Source organism: Thamnophis elegans, chromosome 13, assembly GCF_009769535.1.
Source record: "Thamnophis elegans isolate rThaEle1 chromosome 13, rThaEle1.pri, whole genome shotgun sequence".
In the NCBI taxonomy this organism is placed as follows: domain Eukaryota; kingdom Metazoa; phylum Chordata; class Lepidosauria; order Squamata; family Colubridae; genus Thamnophis; species Thamnophis elegans.
The window spans coordinates 30,001,366-30,013,818 of NC_045553.1; the positions used below are offsets into that span (position 1 = coordinate 30,001,366).

General features: G+C 40.7%; 1 protein-coding gene across 2 annotated transcripts in view; it reads left to right on the forward strand.

The window, feature by feature from the left end:
• The window catches only part of PPP2R2A (protein phosphatase 2 regulatory subunit Balpha), a 78,458-nt gene that overhangs the window by 40,730 nt on the left and 25,275 nt on the right, over positions 1–12,453 (forward strand). The window lies entirely within an intron of this gene.

Here is a 12,453-nt window from a genome sequence, read left to right on the forward strand (position 1 = left end):
ACAATCAATCCCACGCTGACTTCTGAGAATTGATTTAAAGGGACTGTCACATTAGCTTGTGTTATCCGTTTGTGTTAATCTTGACACAAGAGAGGGAGAGACACCTACACGCCAAGCTTACGTTGAAACTGAGGGTCACATTTCTGTATTTGGTAGGAGGGTTGAGGTGGTCCTACGCAATTGCACTGATTCTTGACTTCATTGGCATTCTGGTTTGAACTTCAGAGCTGTTTGGCGAATGGATGACTTCAAAGCATGACTTCAGGTTGTCCTCATGCTACAACAGTAATGGAGGCTACCCATCATGGTTGTAACTCCTAACAGCTGTAAATCGGGTCACCCACATGACCGACCTCTTATCACCTTTTTTGTGGTGGTCATAAAACAAATGCAATGGTTGTTAAGTGAACCTATGGTTTGCTATGGACCGGTCTTGACAAAAACTGGAAGTAAAGAAAGAAAGCTAGAAGTACATCTGAAATCTCTCCCACTCTCTCTCTCTGTGTGTATATATGTGTGAATAATTAAAGAAATATCTCTGACAGGATAACCAGACTGTTTTGGGGTTGCCTACTAGAAATATACTGACAGGATGTTTCTATCGCTGCAGCTCCCTGTTAATACCCTGCTTATCTTGACTCTGAACGCCAGTGCAACCAGACAAGGACCTTCTCAAGATGAAGTCACCTGTCAGAGAGCCAAAAGACTGGAACCTTGAGTTCTAAAAGTCAAAACTAGCAGCTGTGAATCTTCTGATCAATACCATTTGACCATCCCTCTCAAGAGTTTCATTCTCTGCTGTTAGGTGTGTCTTTAGTGTAGAAAAGTGAGATTTTTATACCCCATGAGTTTAAAGTTTGAGTGAAATTGGATCTTTTCGTACTTAGATGAGAAGATGGGCACTATTTTTAACTGATCAGAAGAGCTGGAAGAGTGTGTTATGCAGACATGCAAAAGGGCTGTGATGGCTATCCTTACAACTAGAGTCTTCTACTCTTCCAAGAAGCTTTCTCTGCCATCCCTGGTTAGTGTTGCTCTTATTTATCCAGGCAAGACACATTCAAACAAACCTCTGAGTCATATTTTAATTTACTCTATTAAAGAGCCAGTGTAGGATCTAGCCACGTTCCTGAAATGAAATTGATGTTTTGGGGTGGAACTCTGAAGCATTCTAGTGTAACATTTTATTTTGATTTTTTTTTAAATTTAAGGGAAAAAAATTAGAGATAACAGTTGGGTAGGGCAGATTTTAGGAGAGTACCAATGGAAGGCCTAGGTAGGGAGATTAATATTTACAACTTTGTTGTTGTTGCCCACTGCTTTAGGACATGGCTTGAACCGATAAGCTTCATTTGAGTTCCTTCCCTTTATTAGTTTTCAGTGATGACTTTTTGGCAGTTCGGATTCTGCTGTTCTACTGTTTTAAAGGTTCCACACTACAGAAGCCCTGACTTTGATTTATAGCGGCTGCATGGAATAGCTGAATTCACTTCCTTCAAGCAGTGGTTTATTTTTGGAAAGGAGTTATCGAAGGATGACAGAGTAAATGGTAAAGCATACCTCTCTCCTTTCCCCCCTCTCTCACACATAATAAAAAGGGATAGCAGAATTAGGTTGCAAAAAGAAATAGACCTCCTCCAGATATGGTAATATTCTACAGCAGAGGTGCAAGATTTTTTTTAATCTCCTTAGATTCCCAAGCTTACATATGTTATATATGCTTTTAAGACACTATGTAAGAGGAAGGAAGGAAAGGAAAGGAAAGGAAGTCTTTTCTTAAAAATCAGAAGAATAACATGCTTCTTTGGTATGATTTCAGCAGGTTTTTTCCATTGAAATTACCTTATTTTCTCCAATCTGTATGTGGGAGTGGTTTCGATCTAAAGGAGAACACACTTAAGTATTGGACACTGCACAACAAACTCCAGGTGCATTGATCCTCTGTCCTCTCTCCTCCCTCTTCTTCCTTCCCTTGTAGTGAAGGACAACTGCTCAGACTAGCAAGCACAGATGTGAGTTATGTTAAGGGGCTGCAACCCCCATATAACAGACGGTAGCCCCCACCCCAATAGCATGGCTGAAGGAGAGGCAAGGCACGATGAATTGAAGGCAGCTTCTGGATTCTCCCTTGCCCGCTGCAGCACTTGAAGGACAAAAATAACCTCTGCTATCATTGACACTGAAATACCAGTTACCCCTTCCAAGGAGTGGCTTGCATTTGTTTGGCTTGGCAGCCAGGGTGTTAACACAGATGAAAATATCCAAGCAAATCAGTGCCCTGCGGAAGATGAAATGCTTCCGGTGTCAGTTCTCACACGCAATTAAATCTGCCCCGTTGAACATCAGTGCCTTGATGGCTGCTGGTTGCTTTGACCAAGGTATGAGAATGCACTATTTTTAACGGTGAGTTCTTTGCTTTCGCACGCTGGCCTTACCTACTGCTTCTGGCTGCTGATTTTATGCATTGGCTGCATTGAGTAAGTTGTCATACATTTATTAAATGACTAACTGATATTTTTCAAATGGAAGGACGCATGAGTTATTTTCTCTGTTGCGATAAATCACTTGAAGCTTTGTCTGTAGATGGGGTAAATCTGAATTTAAAATTGCTTGTATTTCGGGAACTAGGTTCTAATGGTTTGGTAACGTTTAGTTGTGACATTGCATACAAGTTTGTCTTTTATTTTTTGTACAATTCATTATTTGGTGGGTACTAGTCTGACCTGGAGAAATCAAATAGAAGGAAAAAGTTAAAGCAACCATTCAAGATGCCTGCTAGGTTTAGTTGGAGAACATAGTGAGAATGCATTTTTGAATGATTGCCAAATTTGTTGATGAAAAAGGTAATTGACCTCTTAAATGTCCTCCGAAATTCCTCAAGTTGCTAAATAGTAAATGGCTGCATGCTATTGCTAGACATCACATGGATCTATAGCAAGGGTCACCAACCTTTTGGATCTCAGGGACCACTAAAGTCATAATTTTAAACTCTGCGGACTACTAATATGAATTTTTAAAAAGATAAATAGTATTTAGTGCAATATAAAAATGCAAATAATTTTTCTGCAGGCCACCAAAATTTTCTCATGGACCACTGGTTGGTGACCACTGATAGATATATAGGACATATATTTGTTCCATGAGTGATGAAATGTGATATGAACAATAGACACTTTATCTAAACTGGGGAGAAATGAGCCTTTCTTAAAAACACAGGTAGTCCTTGACTTAAAACAGTTCATTTAGTGACCATTCAAAGTTACAACACCACTGAAAAAAGTCAACTTCTCACTGTTTTTCAGTTACGACCTTTCCAGCATCCCTTTGATTGAGTGATCACAACTTGGATGCTTGTCAATGGGTTCATATTTATGACGGTTGCTGTGTCTCAAAGGGGACATGGGATCCTATTTTGTGACCTTCTGACAAGCAAAGTCAATGGGGAAGCCAGATTCACTTAACAGCCGGGTTATGAACTTATCAACTACAGTGGCTCACTTGACAACTAAGGCAAGAAAGGTCATAAAATGGGACAAAATTCATTTAACAAACGTCTCATCTAACAACTGAAATTTTAAACTCGGTTGTGGTCGTAAGTTGAGGGATACCTGTATTCAAGACCAATTGTAATTCCAACAAATTTTAACCTAGCAAGCCCCCAGGAACAGAAACTTTCATATTCACTTGAGATTTCCAGGAACTGTTAAAAGCAACCACGGATGTTAAACCATGACTGGGGGGGGGGGGGGAATCGATAGCTATGCAATAATTTTATTAAGAATAGCTAAAGTAGCATAAACCAATAAAAGCTTTTGAGTATACAGCCGGCGTTTTAAATTATTTAAAAGTTTTCACTCACATACCATTTGGGCTGTTCCTAATGAAGCGGCCCTGCAATTATAGATGTGTGTGTCATTATGATTATCCAAGAATATTCTTTGTATTCTGTTTCTGGCTTTCTTTCAAAAGCATGTATTCTCCTGGCTCCCTGCTTGCTGCATTGCTCAGTTGATGTCTTCAAGGTCATCTTGAATTAATTAAACAATTTGGTAGTCTTCAATCATTCTTCAGCTGTCAATAAGTTGGCTTTAATAGCATTATGCATCTATATTAAGATTGAATGACAACTACGGGCATTGAAGTTTGCTTACGCGCATGCACACATTACACATATATACACATACTCTATTTTATCAATTGCTCAGGCTTCATTTTCCCCACTGGCTTAACTGAACTTATTTTACTGTTTCACCAAAAAATGCTTTTGCAAATCAGTTTATTAAGAGAAGTAAATAGAAGCCTAAAAAATTAAACCAGAGTTGCCAACATTCTTTGACCATTTAAAAAGGGAAGCATTATTTTTTTTGACACAGCAAAGGGTGAAACTCATGTTTGCATCCCCTTATACTGTTGCTTGTGAAAATATGCAGCCCTCACTCTTGGGGGTTGAGGGGGAGCAGTTGATGTGATAGAGGGGGAAAACTGACATATTTGGGTCAGTGAGAAAGAAGGAAGCAGAGCTTTCATTTGGTTGCCCAAGAAAACATTAAGATGGGGCTTAGAAAAGCCCCCTCCCTCCATATTTGATCAACCAGGCAAGTAGCAAAAAAGGTGATGGAGGTATTTGAGCCTCGCAGTCCTAACTCAAAGATATTCACTCGAAATAGGTGGAGTTGCTCACTGAAAAATGAAAATCGATGCCGCGTGGTTTACGTTCAAAGGTAATTGAAATGAAATGGGGTGAATGTGCTTGCTTTCTGATTGTGTCTTTAATCGGGTCTCCCCTTTGCCATTTGGAAGCAACTTGTGTTTTGACGTATGGTCCCAGAGCTACAAGCTATGAAGCTCATAAGTAGAGAGGGGGGGAAGAGATAAAGGGAGGGAGGGAGTGGGGGAGATAGCACTAGCAGACCAGGGAGCAGGGTGGAGAAAGTCTTGATAGTTTCTATCAGGTTGGAACTAGAAATATTAGCCTTTTTATGTAAATCATATATAGGTAGTCCCAGAAAATGGCCATAAAATGGGTCATCAAATAAACAGATCAAATTTTACCACTGCCAGATCCCGGTCGTGATACTGCCATTTATATGGAGGGAGTGGGGGAGCATGGGGGATAAGCTATATCTTATAACCTTTTTCCTGGTGCCTAAGCGCCCTGCAATAGTCTCACCTTTTGAGAATGGAATAAGGAGGGAGGGTCACGTGAATTTTGTCAGTTGGTTGAAAGCGGGAGAAGATCCATGGGAACCGATCCTTGTCTGGCTCTCAGGATGGCGGTTACAATAAACATCTTCACACCTGTGGATTGGCTGAAATCCACATTCGAACTGGAGGGATGGATTCTAGAACGCCATTTCTAACTGTGCAGTTTGGGAGAGGTTTTAGAGCAGACCCATGTTGGCTGGAGAATTCTGGGAGTTGGAGTCCACAAGTCTTGAAGTCGCCAAGTTTGGGGACTCCTGTTTTAGAGTCTGTTTCACCTGCTCTGCTATCACTTCTTCTCAATAAAAGGTTCCTTTTGAAATACCGCGTTCCAAAAGTCTAGACTTTGTTGGGAAAGGAGGAGAGGCAGATCCTTGCAACCACCTTTTTTTGTATCAGCCATTAAGCTATGGTGCAAGTGGCTGTAATTACTGATCCTTAACTAGGAACCCAGGACATGATCGTGTTACCCTAAGAGAGTGGGGGGGGGGGCTTTGGAATCTTGCGCTTAAGTAGCCCCGGGGAGGTCTGTTGCAACTCGTGGCACGACAAAACCGCGCTCGTCAAAATAGCGGTGATAAAATCACTAAAGCCGCGACATCATCACTGCGCGTCATCACCGCCGCGACAATAGCGCGGCAACAGAAGGGCGCTTTAAAACGGCGCCGCGGCAGAAAGCCGATTTCAATTAAGGTAAGGGTTAGGATTAGGTTTAGGGGTTTGTTTTAGGGTTAGGTTTAGGGTACTGAGTGCTTGGGAATGCACAGATTGACTACCTGTATTTTATTTCTAGATTCATTTCTCCCTTCTTTGTGGGTAATAAATAGGTCCTTTATGACTCTGGTCATGTTCTGAGACTTAGAAATCTTGTACCTTCTGGCAATTTGGCTTTGAAAGTTTACAAAATGTGTGTTGAGAAAGGAAAAAAGTAGTTGTTTTTGCTCTTTCCTCCTCCTCTTCCTGTGCACATTATTGTTCACCAGCAAATAAACTGCCTAGGACCTTCTATCTCTTTATTCTGGGGAATAAGCAACCGTTTTGAGTTTTATGCTTCTTTTCTACACTTCTTCCTCATTGGCTGCAGGATTGTGAAGAACAGAAATGTGACGGTGTGTGATAGAAAAGGACGGTGCCCATTTTGTACCTCTGGTTCCTGAAGTATGAATTGGAAGTCACCAAAGCGATGTTTGAGCAGTTGCTACATGTTGTTGAACTGTTTTACTTTGTGATTTTTCCCTTCTTTCCTTAAACCATTGTGTGATTGTAAAAACTCTTGAGTTTCTTCCAAAGAAAACATGCTTTGAAAAGGAAGTAGGATAAGGAAGTGAGCAATTCATAATTTGCACCTATCAAACTCTCCCACACAAGTGTTTTCAATATATTTACACCTCCGCTTTTCCACTAAAAATAATGCCAAACCATAAACTAGGTATGTACTGACATAGCTTGCACATATCAAAACTCGAGGATGCTTAAAAAAAATTACTACCCCAATAAAACCAGTTTGGATTATTAAAATTTATAGAGATGTCAGCGATTGTGGCCCCTTCCTTAGCTGCCAATGGTTTTTCCTGCCAGCTTTTTAGCTAAAGAAAGCAGGAGAAGAAACTTTTGAGATAGGCATAAATACCCACTTCCAAATTGAAGCTCAAGTTGGCCATGGAATAGGCTAGGGCAGTGATGGTGAACCTTTTTCACCTTGGGTACCAAAAGCATGCGTGCACACATGTTATCGTGTATCCACCCTCATAATTTAATGTCCCCATGCTGTGCCCCCTGCACATGCATGCATAAGACACACACTCGCTACCCTGCACATGCACGTATGGCTTTCATGGAGCCTAGGGAGGGTGAAAAGAGCTCCTCCAGGGGCCCTCCGGAGGACAGAAATGGCCCGCTTTCCGACTCCCGTTTTTTTGCCCTCCCCAGACTTCAGAGGCTTTCTGGGAGCCTGGGCAGGGCGACAAACGGCCCAACACGCAAACCGGAAGTTCGGGGACGGACTTTCAGGTTGCCCATTCGGCTGTTTTTCTCCTTCTGGAGGACAAAAAACAACCCAACGCGCAAACTGGAAGTCCGTTCCTGAAGTTTGCACCTTGAGCTGTTTTTCGCCCTTCAGAAGCTTCACAAGGCTTCCCTGAAGCCTCCAGAGGGCAAAAAAATGACCGAAAATCAAGGGCAAAAATCAACTGGCCAGCACGCACATGCACGCTGGAGCTGACAGGATGTCTCGTGTGCCCTCAGAAATGACTCCGCATGCCACTTGTGGCATGCATGCCATTGGTTCGCCATCCCGGAGCTAGGGGATTCTTTGCTGGGAATTCTGCAGGTACCACAGGACTTCTAGAGACAAGTTTGGGATGTGTCATTGGGAGTTGCAAGTAGCATTTAAGATCCTGTCGGTATTTTGATGACAACTGATGATGTTTCGTAGGAAGGGCAGCTTCCTCCCCCTTTTCCTAAATTTATTTCCCAGCCATGGCTCTGTTTGAGTTGTAAGCAGGGGTGTGGAAGGGTGCTATACTTGGAATCAAATCATGTTTGGGGACTTGGTTACTCTCACAATTTGTACATTGCTGGCTAGGTGTAAAACCCGGATCTGCCCACAGGATGGGAAGGAGAGCAAACTTTATATCATTACAACAGTTTGCAGAGATAGAATCTTAAAAATCAGCCGTTTGCAGCATGGAAGCAGCTGCCAGAATATCAATCAATCAATTCAGTTCATTGTGGTCAGGGACCATTACAAGCAGAGTGCTCTTATGAATGAACAAACAGATGAATGATTTATCTTAATAGATGTAGATGATGAAATCAAGTTTAAGCCAGAAGTTGGAATACATTTATAAAATAACTTTATTTTATTTATTAAATTTATTCACTGCCCATCTTGCTGTCCTGCAACTCTGGGTGGCTTACAATAAAACAATATTATAAAAGATTAAAACTCTAAGATAAATACCAGGAAGTAGTTAAGATAGTGTGGTGGAATACAATAGAGTAGATTATAGGTTCAACCATTATTATACTGTAAAAACTAAAATTATATTAAATGCGAATACATCTAAAATGGCAAAGTAATAATATTTAAACTTTAAATGAATTACAGTTACACGGAATACATAGTGGAAGACTGGCCCATCAGGATCAGTCTTCCACTAGGATTAGGCAAAAAATCAGAATAACTGTCAGGATAGCTAAATTTGACTAAGGCCATGCATCCCCCAGGGTGGCTCAGTGGCCAAGATGCTGAGCTTGTTGATTAGAAAGGTTGGCAGTTCAGCGGTTCGAATCCCTAGTACTGCATAATGGAGTGAGCTCCTGTTACTTGTCCCAGCTTCTGCCAACCTAGCAGTTCGAAAGCATGTCAAATGCAAGTAGAAAAATAGGGACCACCTTTGGTGGGTAGGTAACAGCACTCCAGGGCCTTCAGCGTTTAGTCATGTTTGCCACATGACCATGGAGACATCTTTGGACAACGATGGCTCAGTGCCTAAGACGTTGAGCTTGTCGATCAGAAAGTGAGTTCCGTTACCTGTCCCAGCTTCTACAGCTCGAAACCATGTAAAAAATGAAAGTAGAAAAATAGGAAATACCTTTGGTAGGAAAGTAACAATGTTCTGTGTGCCTTTGGCATTTAGTCATGCCGGCCACATGACCATGGAGACATCTTCAGATAGCACTGGCTCTTCGGTTTTGAAATGGAGATGAGCACCACCCTCTAGAGTTGGGAACAACTAGCACATATGTGCGAGGGGAACTTTTACTTTTTACCTTTACATGCATCCCCCACATGAGTTATTTGGAGCAGGGTGGATTTGATTTAGATCAAGTTGATTTAAATCACTAATAAAAAGGCTTGATACAAATCAGCTTGATTTAAATCATAATTTTTAAAGAGCAGCTGTCCTCTCTGTCCTGCAGAGGCTCCTTCTCTGACCTGCTGTTGACTCACTGACAGTCCCAATATTGCAGGATTAAATAGCCTCATGCTACATAGCTAAGCTCCATTTCAAGTTGAATAAACTAATTTATTAATGTATTTTAAATAGATAACCAACTTTAGATAGATTTTTACTCCAAAAGCATTTTATTAAAAGAAATTTGGTAAAAATAAAAAAAAATCTGATTTAAATTTTTTAAAAATCTGATTTTTTAAAAAAAAAACTCGTCCATTTTTAGCCACCCTGATTTAGAGGTTGTATTCAATGTTCCCTCTAAGCTGCGCAGTTGCGCAGCTGCGCACATGGCAACAAAACACCACACAGCAGTAATATTATTCATTGAATAGTATTCAACAGTGAATATCAGTTATCAAAAATGTAGGTAGAAAATTAAGCAGGTAATAGGCAATTACAAAAAGGGAAGCCAACTTTCTGAATTCTGTTTCTTTGCACTTAGTAACTTATAAATAGTAGTCTAATGTTCTGAAAACCTGACCTAAATTACTACATATTTTAAATAGCTGTAAAGCTATGCTGAAAAAGTTCTCAAGGTATTGTGATAAATTCAATGAAAAGGGAATTCTTCATGAACTTAAGGAGAAATGAGAGTATTGATAGTAAATGGACAAATAAAATTACCAATCAAAGAGAATATTTGCACCTCAGGGGTGAAATGAGATGTTCTATCTTTCCTCTTCCTCTCTTCTCTCTGTCTCTCTCATCCTCTTTCTCTTTGTCTCTCTTCTCTGTCTCCTTCTTTTCCATTCTTCTGTCACTTTCTCTCTCCTTCTCCCTTCTCTCTCTTTGTCTCTTTCTGTCTCTCTTACACTTTTTCTCTTTGTCTCTCTTTCTCTCTCCTTCTTTCCCACTCTTCTGTCAATTTGTCTCTTTCTGTCTCTCTTCCCTCTTTTTTCTTCCTCTCTTCTTCTCTCCCACTCTTTTATCACTTTCTCTCTCTCTCCCCCTTCCCCTCTACCGCCCAACCTGTCCCCATACTTATCTTCAACTGATCATGTTTGCAATAATTTACCTTCTTTTCTAAATAGGCGCAGTTCCCTTACCGGATCCCTCGCTCACTCAAACACACAGACGCACAAAACCATTTTTCTCCATTCCAATTTGGATCCTATAAATCAATTGCTCTGTGAAACATCTGTGAAAAAAATTCAGGTGCTCAGCGATGAAAATGTGCCGCTCAAAAACTATACTTTTCCGCACACACTGAAAAAATTAGAGGGAACATTGGCTGTATTGTGAATGGTCTTTGAAATGTCCACTGAGAAGACCTGCCTGTGTGTGAACGCAGCTGCCGTGCAATGCAGTGCTTACTAGACTATCATCCTGCCTAGCTCCCACTTGCTTTGTTCTTTTTCTGCTGACATCCTTCCAAATAAAGATTTTTGCAAAAATGTCAGTAGGATTCTTGGATATAAAGAGGAGGCTAGAGCTTTTTTCCTTGCCAGCTTCCCTTTTTAAAATAGTTACTTGGAAGAGATGGTTAGGCACCTTGACACTAAGCCATAAACCATTGATCGGTTTTGACTTAGCATGTTTTGGGAAAAGCAATTTATTTGCAAACCGCATTTAAATAAATGTGGTTTAAGAAAGGGGAAGAACGCAGCTACTGTGTTCAGTTGACTATGTTGGATTAATGTCAGGGCGCAAAGTGTTCCTCATACCCATGGATAGTAACAAGGATTTTAGTGAACTTAAATTATTATTATACAATTGTATAATAATATAATAAAAATATATATAATATAATAAAAAAACAAATTATTATTATACAATTGTATCACAGCGGCCAGTTGTTTTGCTGGATTTGGCATTGGTTACTAGTCGGGCCCCACCCAGGGGCCTAGGACGTCGTAACGTATTTTCGTAATATGCGTGCAGATCCAAGCAGTGCGGCTTTTTGCATTTGACTGATGTTGATTTTGTCAATTTTTAACTGTTTTAAATGTAATTCCAGTGCTTTTGGAATAGCACCCAGTGTGCCAATTACCACTGGAATTACCATTGCTGGTTTGTGCCATAGTCATTGAATTTCGATTTTTAAGTCCTGGTATTTTGCAATTTTTTTCATGTTCCTTCTCGGCGACCCTGCTATCACCTGGTATTGCGATGTCTATGATTGTGACCTTATTTTTCTCAACCAGTGTGATGTCTGGTGTATTATGCGCCAGTATTTTGTCTGTTTGTATACGGAAATCCCACAAGATCTTGACCATCTGATTTTCGGTGACTTTTTCAGGCTGATGTTCCACCAGTTTGTTGCTGTTTTAATATTATAATTTTTGCACAAATTCCAATGGATCATTTGTGCTACTGAATTGTGCTGCAATTTATAATCAATCTGCGTGATTTTTTTACAGCAGCTGAGTATGTGATCAACAGTTTCATTAGCTTCTTTGCAAAGTCTGCATTTGGCATCATCAGAGGATTTTTCGATTTTGGCCTTAATGGCATTTGTGCGGATAGCTTGTTCTTAAGCAGCCAGGATTAGTGACTGTTTCTTTCTTTAATGTACCTGTTGTTAACCATAACCAAGTTTGTTCACTGTCCACTTTATCTTTTATTTTTTCCAGAAATTGGCCATGCAGTGCTTTGTTCTGCCAACTCTCCAAAGCACTGCATGGTCAATTTGGAGTTGTTGTTGTTATTATTGTTGTTGTTATTATTGTTGTTGTTGTTGTTGTTGTTGTGCCGGTGCTAACTACAACCTAATCATTCCTCTTTGACTTACCCCTCAAAGCAGAAATCTTTATTTCCATATTCTGCCAGAATGAGGGCTTCTTCTTGTTGTGAACATTTATACATAAGGATACCTAAACCAAGATTTGCTTTAGATATAGGAATCTTGCCGCGGAAGGGATGTAAAAGAAATACTAGTTAGATGACATGTCTAATTGCATAGGTGACAGTAACCAAAAACAGGAACAACCAGGATACAGGCACATTCGTTCCTAGAACCTTACCATTCTCTGCTCAGCCATAGTGCTTATTTGGACTGATTATGTGCCATCAAGTCAACTCTCAACCATCATATAGATCTGTGATGGCGAACCTATTGCATGCATGCGGGAAGTGGCACGCAGAACCATTTCTCTGGGCATGCCAGCCATTGCTCTTCCAGGTTCCGGCACGCACATGGGCCGGCCAGCTGGTTTTCTTGTGCACAGGAGCACCAGAAACTGAAAGAGCAGTTCCCTGATGCTCATGCACATGCCGGGAAGCAGAGCTTCCATTTTCCGGTGCTTACACGGGCACCAGCCAGTTGGTCTTCACACACGCATGCGTGCCAGAA